This window comes from Ammospiza caudacuta, chromosome 1 (assembly GCF_027887145.1).
Source record: "Ammospiza caudacuta isolate bAmmCau1 chromosome 1, bAmmCau1.pri, whole genome shotgun sequence".
Classification (NCBI taxonomy): Eukaryota; Metazoa; Chordata; class Aves; order Passeriformes; family Passerellidae; genus Ammospiza; species Ammospiza caudacuta.
This window is the reverse complement of record NC_080593.1, coordinates 47,705,325-47,717,471: the sequence shown is the minus strand read 5'-3', so window position 1 is coordinate 47,717,471 and position 12,147 is coordinate 47,705,325. Positions and strand designations below refer to the sequence as shown.

The following is a 12,147-nucleotide window of genomic DNA, read 5'->3' as shown; positions in this document are numbered from 1 at the left end:
ACAATTAAGAAATGAGGATCTCTTTTGGTCTCTAGTAGCAAGCTGAAGAAGTCAGTAAGTACTAATTTCAAGCACTGATCCACTGAATGCGCTAATTTCACTGTTCCTCAAAATCACACTGGGCATAGTGAGTGAGCAGGTGAAGAATGAGCTTTAGGCTTCCCTCTTTTTTTCCCATATCAGACACCATCATCTGGCTAATTAAAAATAGTGCTGAAATACAGAGCAAAAGGACTCTGCACTAGAAAGAGCAGACAGTATAATTTGTCTGTAGAGCTACAGGCACACTACTAAAGCTTAAGTTCTCTAGTAAAAAAAAATATGAGAGACTTCAGAGCCAGTGTACAATAAATATGCACAGCAGCTACAGCCAACACAGCCAGTGCTGCACTTCTTTGAGCAGCCAAAGTGCAAGAAAGCTGACAACTACAGGAAAATGAAGCCAGTTAAGCAGTAACTAATTATAGTTATAGAAGGGGCAGAGAAGGAGGAAAGTTGTTAAACTATAAAAGCAGGCCTGTATAACTAAAACATCCAGTATTAAAAAGTTCTACCCACAATAACTACAGAATAATTCAGGCCAGCCACACATGTTGATTTTTTTTTTAATAGTTCAACCTCCACTACAACTAGCTAGGCAATTAATTCCTTGAAAATAAAGTAAACCTTTTTTGCATTTTAGATGGAATTTTAAAGTACAAAACCACTATTTTAAAGCTGCTTGAGTGTGTATTTTCCCCTTTATTCTGGCTTTAAAAAAACCCTTAGTCTGCCTGCAGAGAGCAGCACACAAACCACCATCACACAGCAACTTGCATCCAACTGGAATGACCGACTAGAAATCACATTTGACAGTGAAGTGACCGATTATCTTCCACTCTATAAAGTCAGGGTCGAAATGAAATGGCAGCTGGGGACCTCGTGGCAGGAACAGCACCAAGCACACATCACTTGGTGCATCAATCACCACCATTAACCTCCCTAACTCTTCCTCAGTTTTGCTGTCCTTAAATATTTTTTCCAACACAAACACTGAACCAAGGGCTGAAGGTAAAAGATACAAAAGAAAAAGAATAAATTCAAAAAACACCAAAAAACCAAACCCAAGTATGGAAGATCCCAGGATACAAAGCCTCCAAGGGAAAAAAAACCACTGAACACAAACAACTCCAGCAAGAATGAAAACAAACTATTTGCTATTCAACTTCATATTTAACATGTCTCATGTGTATTTAGCTTGTGGATATTTCCCAAAAGACAAGTAAATAAAAATATTTAAAATAATTTTAACCCCCCCCCCAAAAAACCCTACCAATCAATACCAAAACGGCAGCATCTTTCAGACACTTTTATCTCACACTTTCGTCTCCTATGACATCAACTAAATTATGGTTTTGAAAATGCCATTTTTAAGAAAATGGATATTCTCCCCCAAGTAGGTCAGCACCTCTACATGGAGTCCATTTCGAGTCTCACTTAGCACTGGAAACAGAAGGAAAAAAGCACAGTAAGTGTTGAGAAACAAACTAACATGCCTTGCCACAATGTACCATTTAGTTCCTTTGTCATATCCTTTTTCAGTTCCTTCATGTTCACCCTAACATTGCATTTTCCTTCAAAATTTGCAGACAGATGGATCAGTTAACTGAAAGATTCAGCAGGGGATGATAAAAAAGTCGACAAAATTAAAAAAAAAAAAAAAAAAAACAAAAAACAACCCAAGAACAAATCCAAACCAACTGATTCCCCCACCCAATCTCTGGGTGAAGCAGCAGCAACAGCACAGGTATCTCACACTAGCCCAAGCACAGAAGTCAGATTCTCAGGAAGAGCAGATTGCTGCAATCCAGCTGGCAGGTTTCAACCAAGGGACTCTGAAAAAGGCATTTGCAGGTGTGCACTTTGCACTTCCTTCTGTTCAATGCCTGGAATCCCCACAGAAGTGAATTCCCCAGCAGCACATCCCATCCTGCCTCCTCATCAAGCAGCTGTAAGGATGGCAGGACAAGAAACAGCATTATTACAGTTCCAGCCCAAAGGGTTACTATCAGATCTAGTAAAATTTCTTGAACATGTAGGTGCAGAAATGCTAATGAGAGGTGAATCATTCATGCAAAAATACTCGAGCACATTCAACATAGTCTAAATGAAGTGTGCTCCCCTTAAAGAGAGAAATTACACTATTCATCCTGATTCTTCTGTTAACGTGCACAATTCTCCTTTGAGAAGTAACTAGGGTGAAGGGCTTTTATCACACATTTCTGTACACTGGGTGCAAATCATTCCAATATGGAAGTCACCTGGTTTTCTGTATATTCATATTTTCCTATAGTAGTTTCTATGCTGAACTCCTTACCCTCTGCCATAGAGAAGCTTTCCAAAGTCCTGCTGGTTTCACCATGGCAGGTATTTTGAGCTAAAATTATAAGGCACGTGTCCCTGTTCCCCCTATAACAGCATATTTTAATGATACCAAAACACAGAATTTAGGCATTTTAATTACAATTTCCATGATATGTTGAAATAATATTTTTTTTTCAATTCTTGTAATACAAGGTTCATCAAACCTTGAGGAGTCCATAGGGATATTATAACATTACTAATACTTGGAGAATTTTCCCTTTTAACTTTCCACACTGAGTTCTCTCTTTAGAATATAAAGAATTCTAATGAGACCAAGATGATTTAAAAAAGACCCAGGTGTTATTTCAAAGAATTATGCCAAGTCAAGTATTAAAAACCACTTCATGTGTTAAATTTAGATGTTATGAAACACAGCTGGCTGGCTGCATTGTTTTTAATTATCTTTATTTTTAAGCTAGAGAGATACCACAGAAAGATAGCTCCCATTATAATTACTGTGTAAGGAAGATAGTAAGTAAAAGTTAAGATTGTTTCCCTGTGAGTTGCAATGGCAACTGATACAAAGAATGGCCCATATCTACAGTAAAATTTACCATCCACGTTTAATAAATTACAATATATAATTGAAAAAACTACCATTCATCTGTAAAATAGTTTGGCATTTTGCAATCCTAAAGATTTATGTCATTTATTCTACATCAAAGATTTAATTTTTAACTTGGTGTTTACTGCTTATGTTTTTCAAAGAGGAAGGCAACACATCTGAGAGCAACCAAATCACCAGCAGTCAAACTGCTTTGGATGACAGAACTAAAGAGGAGTAAGGAGTGAAGCCACAGCTGGATTGCAAACCATCCCAGTGATTAACAGCACCAAAGCTGTTGATTTCTCAACTTCCCAAATCCTTTTGGTTTTGGCTTTAGGGAGGAAGCTGGCTGTGAAGAGCATGGTGTACATGGTCCAACATGTACATCAGCTGAGCAGCTACCCTGCATGATTAGCCCTGCCAAATTTTCAAGTGGGAGTTAAATCCTCTCCACACCTTGCTGCCACACCAGAGTACTCAGCAGGCAAGGTGCACAGCCAGAAACACAACTCAAAGCACAGGAAACCCAGGATCTTTCCTGATGCCCACAGCCACAAAGAACTGAACATACCAAAAACCAGTCATGTTTACCTAGGGGGACACTGGATGCCTTGCAGGCTGATCACAAGGCCAGGGACAACTGAAAATCATTCAGCAACCAGGTTAGAGGCCATCCATTAATACTCCTTTGCAGAAGCTGTGTCTTAATCACTATCAAAGTCTTCTTCAAATTAACTCTTGCATGTGTTTGGACAAACAACACATCAGTGACCCTTCATTGCTAATGTATATTGTATATAATAGTGTATATTACATTTGACTGTCAGTATATTACCAATATAATGACATTCACATAACTTAGCTTGGGTCTGCACAAAATACTGAATATTAATATGATTTTGACCTCCCCAGCTGCAAATTTCAACTGTTCAGGAATTCTAAACAGAATAAACCTCAAAACACCTTTTATAGAGTCCCTCTTGTTAAAGACATGAAAAGGAACACCACCACCCAGCTCAAAAATTAACTTGTTAAATTTGAAACTGCTGGTAAGGAAAAACTCCCGGCTGAAATTCCCAGCTTTCCTAGCCAAATTTTTATGGGAGTGGGGCTCATTACCCCGACCTTCTCCTCCCTTCAAGCATCTAGTCTTCAGCATTGTTTTGAACTTGCAACATTTAGCCATTTTTTAACTGACTGAAAAGGAGATTTTTTTTATTCACAATCCTCAACTGTACAACAACCACATATTATGGTTTTTGCCCCAGTCTCTTTAAGGTTTTGTTCCTCATTGTTTCAGTCTCTCAGACAGAAACTGCAGGTTCTTTCCTCTGCTCTGAGAACTTACTGGTTTGCAGATGCCCACAGAATTGCAAATAAGAGCACTGAAGGTCAATATTTGGCACAGCTGAACAGTAGGAGGTGACTGCAAACTTCAGAACCATACTGCAGCAGTTTGCAGACCATTCTCCTCTAAGTTCTACCTCAGCTAAGAGCTACAAAAATAAAGAACACAGAAGGCAACAGGATGGCTTCCTTCCCTTTACCCATCATCAAGGGATTACTCAGACCTTGATTTCACACCATCTGGCAAAGCCTCCCAAGAAGAAACTAAGATAATCTTGAATCTCTTGGTTTGTTAATACACCTTTACTAACTACAATAAGGACATGTTTGCTCCCAGAAGCAAGGGATGGGGAGGAACAAGAGGATGTGTTTCTTTGCATCGGTCTACTTCAGAAATTTTCACTGTCCCAAATGTAAAACATTTAAGCCAGCATCTGGAATTTTACTACAGTGCATATTGTTAAGATCACACATTCAGGAAAGCCTCTGCTGTCAGAAAGCTTCCAGAGAATTACATTTCTACAGCAACAGCTTTTAATGCCTCAAAACTGCTTTTTTTTCCTTTTCTTTTTCTTTCTCCTTTTATAACAGGAAGTCAGGTAAAACTCTGATACCACCACAGTCAGGATCTGGTCATGACTACAAGACCCTCTGTACTGTGAGATTTCTGCAGCCATCACTAATGAAGGCCTCAGTTCTGCAAATCACTCTAGAAAAGTCCTAATGCCAATATAATATTACCATAAATGTCACAGGCAATGATTCAACAGCCTGCAATAAAAAGCCTCACCTCACCCAATCAGTGATCAAGGACTGAGCGACAGGAGCTGAAACCAAAGCCATTAAACTTTGCCCACTTGTGTTTATCCTGGGGTAAGTCACCAGCTCTCACCAAGGGGAGAGTACGACACTCTCAACCACGAGCACTAATTGCTCCAACAGGAGGATACAGTCTTCCTCCTTCCCTATCTCAACCACTGGCAGAGTGGAAAGAAACAAGTTGTACAAAGAGACCAACTACCACATATCCCTGCTGCCTTGGGCACCCCAGCACAGCAAGTGCCAGCCTATGTTAGGACTCAGTGTTTGGGTGGGAACAGCAAATTGAGCTTTCCTCTCTTTGCCGTGTCTCACCAGCCCAAAGCACACACTAAACCAAGGCTGCACGCAGCTCTCTACGGCCCAAGTGGTCAGCTCAAGCTCCAGCTCTTGCCTCAACCCCACCTGCATTTCTTTTTCCATGCCAACACTCCTGTGATCACATGGTATAAAAGGTTCAGGGAGCTCAACTAATAGAAAGAAAACCCATTTTGAGGAAGAAAAACAGGCAGACCCTGTGAGCTGAGCTCCCTGAACTGACTCACTATTGGGCTGAAGAGGCAGGAGGGTGGGCAGAGCAGCAGAACTGCCTCCTTTCAAGCAGCTGGCCTAGATTCACCCAGGAACTTCTCCACCTATCAGTTCTGATAAGTGCACATCGAACAAGTGAGATTAGCTCACACACCCAGCTGAAAACTACTCTGCTGTAAGGTTAACTTTCCATTACATCAGCAAGCTCATCTAATCACACCACCATATGAACACACAAGTTTTCATACACTGTGCACAGAAAACACATTCAATCAAGACAGGATTTTTCAACTGCAGTGCAGTAACACATCAGTCTAGGATATAAAATCATATGGTAAGGCTCTTACAAAAGAACAAAAAGGAAAGCAGAGGACACTGCTGGGCACACTAGAATTTCCAGCACACTGTAACAGAATTACACATAAATGAAATTCAAACACGGCAACTGGCCAACACTGGAAAAGGTTTGATTTAAGATTTATGTTAATGTTAACTTAAGTATTCTTGGCAATTTTGACCACCTCACTAGGTTAAGTTTCATTTTATTTAAAGTTCAGTATGAATTATTACAAGAATGGTCTTTTAAATGTACAAGATATAAAGCCAGGCATTATTCTTTTAAGAATCTACCTGCCCATAATTCAGTGACAATCACTGGTAGCAGTACCAACATTCATGCCATCTTACATTTTTCTCAGCATCAACTCCAATGACCTACAATGCTTCCTCAGACAAATGTCACTCCAGAAATTCTGCCATCAAGGACTTCAATTGCCTTTCTGAAAGGTTTCTTTGTAATAACATCACTGTATGACAGGCTGATTTCTGCATATATTGAGACTGCTTTGATTAGAATTTGATAAACTACTACTTCGTAGTTCATCATGCACCAACAACGCTGAAGAGCACACCTCATACACCTAGTTTGTATTTCTGTTTTTCTGATCATTCTCCTGTCATGCTTTACCCCACAGCACTAGAAAGAAGCCTCATATGGAGTATTTTCTACTTTAAGAGTACACTTCTAAAGACCACTGTCATCCTCTGATCTTTTTCATCACACAAAAGAGCAGTTTAAGTAATTTTTCTTTTCTTCAGGTCTCACATCTTTTGTGAGTATGATGCAATCTTCCCATTAAAAAAGCTCTGTTCTGAAAGTGTCAGACCAAAACTATGTTCTGTATCTTAATATTGATCCCTCTAGAGCTACAATGGGTCATGGGAGGAAGCAACTACCTCAAGTTTCAATCAATCCTCCCCCTGGTTGTAAGTCAACATCTAAAGTATTCAGATTAAAAAATAAGAAGCACACCAACTATTAATAGTTTTAAGTAATAAGAGCAATAATAGTAATAAGCAAAAAAAGAAAATAAATGCAATTAAGAAAAGCTGTTATTTTCAATGTTGACCAAAAAAATTTTCTAAATCTTCTGCACCACTAAGAAATAATTCAGTTCTATTTTAGTTTAAGTGCTTCTGAATGTAACACCCAGAGTGATATTGTTCAGCAATCCTGCTTCCAAAATTATTTTCAAATGCGTACTGAGCTATCACTGCGTTAAATGATTGAAATGTGGCGTGAAAACAGTCACACAAAGAGCCATTTGAAAATAAGATACAGAAGTACTCTGTTCCCCATGAGTGGCTTTAAGAAGGGCTGCTGGGCAGTGACTGTGAGCAGCAGCCCTGCCAGCCCCTGAGACCAGCAGGCTCCTGTAAGGCACATCTGAGGCGTGGGATTGCACTGATGCACAAAAAGCAGATTAAGTGGCTTTTGGGGGAAGGAAGTCCAGGACATACATCAGAGCAAGGTTTAGTCAGGCGTGTGTTTTACATTGCTCTAACTCAAACTCTGTCAAAAGGAAAGTGGATACATACTGGCTTCTGAAGTGCTTGTGAACCTACTGGCTACTTTTTCATTTTTAATGTAAAGTAAGGAGGCCATGCCTTACAGGAGTTTCACAGCGACATCCACACAATGAAGCCAGTACCTGGTTTCACAGGGCTGCTGCATTAAACTAAAGTTATGAAAGTAAATACTGACCTGATTGTTTCCTATTTAAAACCCCCACATAATAGAAAGGAGCCGCCTGATGACATTACAGAGTTATCCATGTGCAGCCATTAAACCAGGGCTGAAAAAAAAATAAATTGACTCATCCCTGACATACGTGAAACTCACTCTAGCAAGGCGAACAGGAAATCACTGGTTTCTGTGAGCTGAGCTCCTGGCCCCTGCAGCTGAGAAATGCCTTCACCTCCTTGTGCCACCATCCCCACCTCTGCAAGACATCTACTCCACACTCTACCTCTCACACCCTCCCAGGGAATAGTTTGCGACTGCCTATAGTTTAACACTACCCCAAATTTGAATTACTAATTTAAACGAGGCTTAACTAAACTACTTAAATGTTGCCTAAATGTCATTCTAATTACAGAGCACACATTTGCAATTAACTAGCTCATTTCAGGAGCTGGAGCACCAACTTAGAGAAAACAGAACGTCACTCATACATACATACACATCTCTGGTCTAGACAGGTTAAGTGAACAGTCTGGCAGTAAATTGAAGCTAAAAATGGGTGTCATACTACAGTCCTCTCTCCTACACCTTCTCAGAGGCAAATTTTCCTTCACTGATTTTATGCTTAAAATGAGGTTTTGAAACTGCAGCCATTGTATTTGTAAATCTTTGTTGTCTTAATGGGTATTTTAAGGTAGTAAAAAAAAAAAACCACCACAGCAGCACTGAGTTACTAGAAATAAAAAAAAATAAAGCACACAAAGTATGAGCCTGCCCCATGAAAGAGACCAAACACCACTAAGTTGACAGCCAGTGAAAGAAAAAAAAATATGCTGTGCACATTTAGACATTTCTATGCAAGAAAAAAAAGCAAAACTTCTTGTATTTTAGCTTACAAAGCAGACAAAACTGACCTTTAATTCCTGCACAAGATAAACAATCAAGTTTTTATCCATACACACAGAAACACACATGCACCGAGTACATATCTGAAGCACTGTTTTAACTGAGACCAGTTACTTGTCCTTATGGGTAAGCAGAGGGAAATGCTGTGAGTTATTATCAGTGCATGGATGAGATGCACAGTTCTTGTTACATCTGCTTCAGTTTCAAAATGACTTAGGTAACAACCCTTTCTGCCATAGTAGCAAACACAGAACAGGTGACACTCTTGGATTCCAATTCAGGTTTCAACACAGACAAGGTAGTAATTAACCTTTAGAGCAATGGCTTCTTGAAACCCACTCTCCCAAGATAAAGAATTTCTATTTATTGATTTTTGTTATTCTCGAGTCAGCTTAAAAAAATGCAGTCATCCAAAGTCAGATTGAATTACTGTTCTTATGTTCACAAATCAACAGCTAAAAATGCTAGTAATCCCACAAACTAAGCAGGTATCAAGTGAAAGATGCTAAACACTACACAAAAATACATCTTTCCTTATTTCCTAACATTTCAGCAGGTAAAAACTTTATTATATATATTATATATAGAGAATCATAAAGAAGAAATAATACTAGTTTGATACCTCAGTGAAAGTTCTAGACATAAATTAAATTACCATTTAGCACTGAGCAGCTATTACTACCAAAAAAAAAAAAAATCTCACTTCCATAAGAAGGTATGGTCTACCTTCTAAGTGCAGATACACTGCAGTGGCCCATCTAACTTTCATGGGAACTAAACCTGCATATATTACATAAACTGACATTTTTTTGGTCATGATATTAATACAGACCATAGGTATTTCTGCATATAGAAGCATTTCTGTCACTGAGCCCAACCTGAAGCCACTGTCAGTCAGAGGGAGATTACAATGGCCAGGAAAAAACATTCAGTGAATGGGTAGTTCTGACAGTCTTCTGTTCAGCGATGTTTCATCTGCAGGAGGCGGCACACAAACTGCACGCAGAAGATTCCTGAACGCTGCCTTTTCTTGGAATTACATTTGCACATAACTGGTTCAGCGTGAAGCCAACAACTTCACGCTAAAATAAGTTTAGCTGCTTTTCCTTAAGTCGCCCATTAAAACAATCTTCGTGCATAATCGCCCCTTTTCCCAGTCACCCTCCTGAAACACGAAGCACCCCTCCAGTTTATTCTGCAAGACTGGTTCGCTAAGCGAGCGGATCAAACAGAAACTGCTCAAAAACGCGTTTCATACAGACTCCCGGGGCAGCTGCTCGAAAATTGTAATGTCTACTTTCTCTTTTTTACGAACGACCGGCCGAGGAGCCCTCGGGCTGCAGGGGCACGGGCTGGGCCGGCGGGGCAGCGCGGGCGGGCCACTAAAATCCAGACCCAAGCGAGATATACCCCCCAGAAAATGCTCTAGAGAAGAAAAAAAAAAAAAAAAAAAAAAAAGAAAAAAAAAAAAGGGGGGAAAAAAGGGCAGGAGAAGGCAGCAAGCGAGGCGGACAGGAGGCTGGCGGGCTCCCGCTGCTGCCACACACGCTCCCACCCGCGCACGGGCGCCCCCTTCCTTCCTTCCCCCTCCTCCCGCGATTCCAGTCCCACCCGCTCCTCTCCCGCATATTCGAAAGGCTGCTTTAATTCCTGCAGCAGCAAATTCCTCCCTCCCAAATTTGGGCGCAAAAGGAAAAAAAGGGGAGGAGGGAGCGGGATGGAGGGGGAAGGGGAGAAAAGCTAGGGAGAAGAAATATCTCCGGCATTCTCGCCGCCCGGCTCCCCAAGCCCCGCGCAGGCATTATACAATTTCGGCGAGGCAGGAAGTGACTGGGGGGGTGGGGGGGAGAGGCGGCGGCGAGGGGGGCTGGAGCCGCATCTGAGGAGGAGGACGAGGAAGGCGGGGGGCGGTCAAAGGGACGGGGGGCCCCGCGGCGGGGCCGCCGGGATGGGAGCCTCGGCGGTGCCCGCTGTATTCCCCTCTCCCCGCGTCGCCTCTCAGCCCACCCATCGCGGAGACCCCACGGCCGCAGGCTCGCACTGTCACGGCCCCCCCGCCACGCCTCGGCCCCGGGCTGGAGACTCACCCATGGCGCTGGCCGGCGGCGGTGCGGCTGCCGCTGCTGACGCTGGGCTCCGGCTGGCTGCTCGTCCTCCCGCCCTGCCTCCCTCAGCCGCGGCGGCACCGAGCGGGCCGCCCCCTCCTCCCCGAGCGCCTCCCGCCAGCCAACCCGGCGGCGATTCTCCAACGCCCCCTACGCCGATTCCGCCGAGGGGCCGCGGCCCTTCCGCACACGGCGCCTACGCGCTCCCGCGGCCGGACGGACTTAGCGGCTCCGCTCCCGCCGCCGCCTCTGCCTGCTCCTCCTCCTTCTCCCTCGCCGCCTCCGCCCAGCTCCTCACACGCTCCCCGCCCGCCTCTCCGAGCACACAGCGGCTTCCGGCTCAGCCCCTCCGCCCGGCGCTGTCCCCACGTCTCTCGCCCGCCCCTCCCAGCCCGGGGTCGGTCACGCTGTTATTTCCTCCCGCGCCGCGCCGGAGAACAGAGGAAGCGCTCGGAGGCCATTTTGGAACCGGGCGCACGCTGCGGGAGCGCGCAGGCCGCACGGCGGGCTCTGCCCGGATCAAAGATGTCCGCCGGGCTTGACGCGCGGGGCGAGGCGGTCGTGCCGCCCCCGCCTTGCGCCGGGGCCATGCTCGGAACGGCGCCGCTCCGTGCGCGCCTGGCGGGGCCCGGGGTGGGCCAGGCTGGAGCCCCTGCGCCTCCCGCGGCCGCCCACACAGGCGGCGTAGGGAAAGGCCGGCGGGAGAGCGGCACCGGCATGGGCAGAGCGAGCGAGGCCCTCAGCCGCGCTTAGCCCCGGGGAGCCCCGGGCTGCGGCACTGCGGCGATCGACTCGCTGCTCCCCCCACATAGTCACGATTGGGTGCCCAAGTCCCCCGTAATGAATGAGGACACGGTGAGAAAACACCAAAACACAACCAAAGCATTTGAACGCAGCTGTTGGCAGGCGCTAGGTAACATTTTTCTAGGGGGCCGAAGGGATGCTTGGGTGCCCTGGGAATCCCAGTGCCCAAGCCCTGCGCCTGGGCTGCTCTGTCCTGTACGTCCCTGAGTTCCTGCATTGGCTCCTCGGAAATGCTGCTGCCAGCCGAGAGAAACGTCCACTGCAGTACAGAACACATGGATTCCAAGAGAGGGAGAAACATGCCTTTTGCCTTTCCTATTCACATAGAGCTCTCAACGTTGTATTTCCATTTTACTTTTTGGACGGGTATCTATCCAAAGGTTCCAAGAGCCTTTTAAAATCTGGGATATTTATGCCCAAACTGGAATACTGGAGAGCTGTATTTATGATGTGTGATTTGAAACTTAGCATACTTTCTTTTGTGTTGGAGATTTTCAAGTATGGTTCGTTCCTGGCCTTTTCTTTCACATGAGGCACGGTGTATTTCTCTTATGAGGAAAGGTGGTTAGCAAAAAGGTAAAACTACGTTAATTTACTGTTTATTATATAATTTGTTGCTGCCATTATTAAAAGTACATCTTAACATCATGCCCTGGTACTGG

The 12,147-nt window shown here is 43.9% G+C and overlaps 1 protein-coding gene across 1 annotated transcript in view; it reads right to left on the bottom strand.

Annotated features, from left to right (window-relative positions):
- SEPTIN7 (septin 7) overlaps positions 1–10,947 on the bottom strand; it is a 78,534-nt gene extending 67,587 nt beyond the window's left edge. The window contains exon 1 of the mRNA XM_058821123.1: positions 10,658–10,947. The gene's annotated coding sequence lies outside the window, so the exon portion shown is untranslated. The remainder of the gene's footprint in view (positions 1–10,657) is intronic.
- Between the last annotated feature and the right edge of the window lie 1,200 nt (positions 10,948–12,147).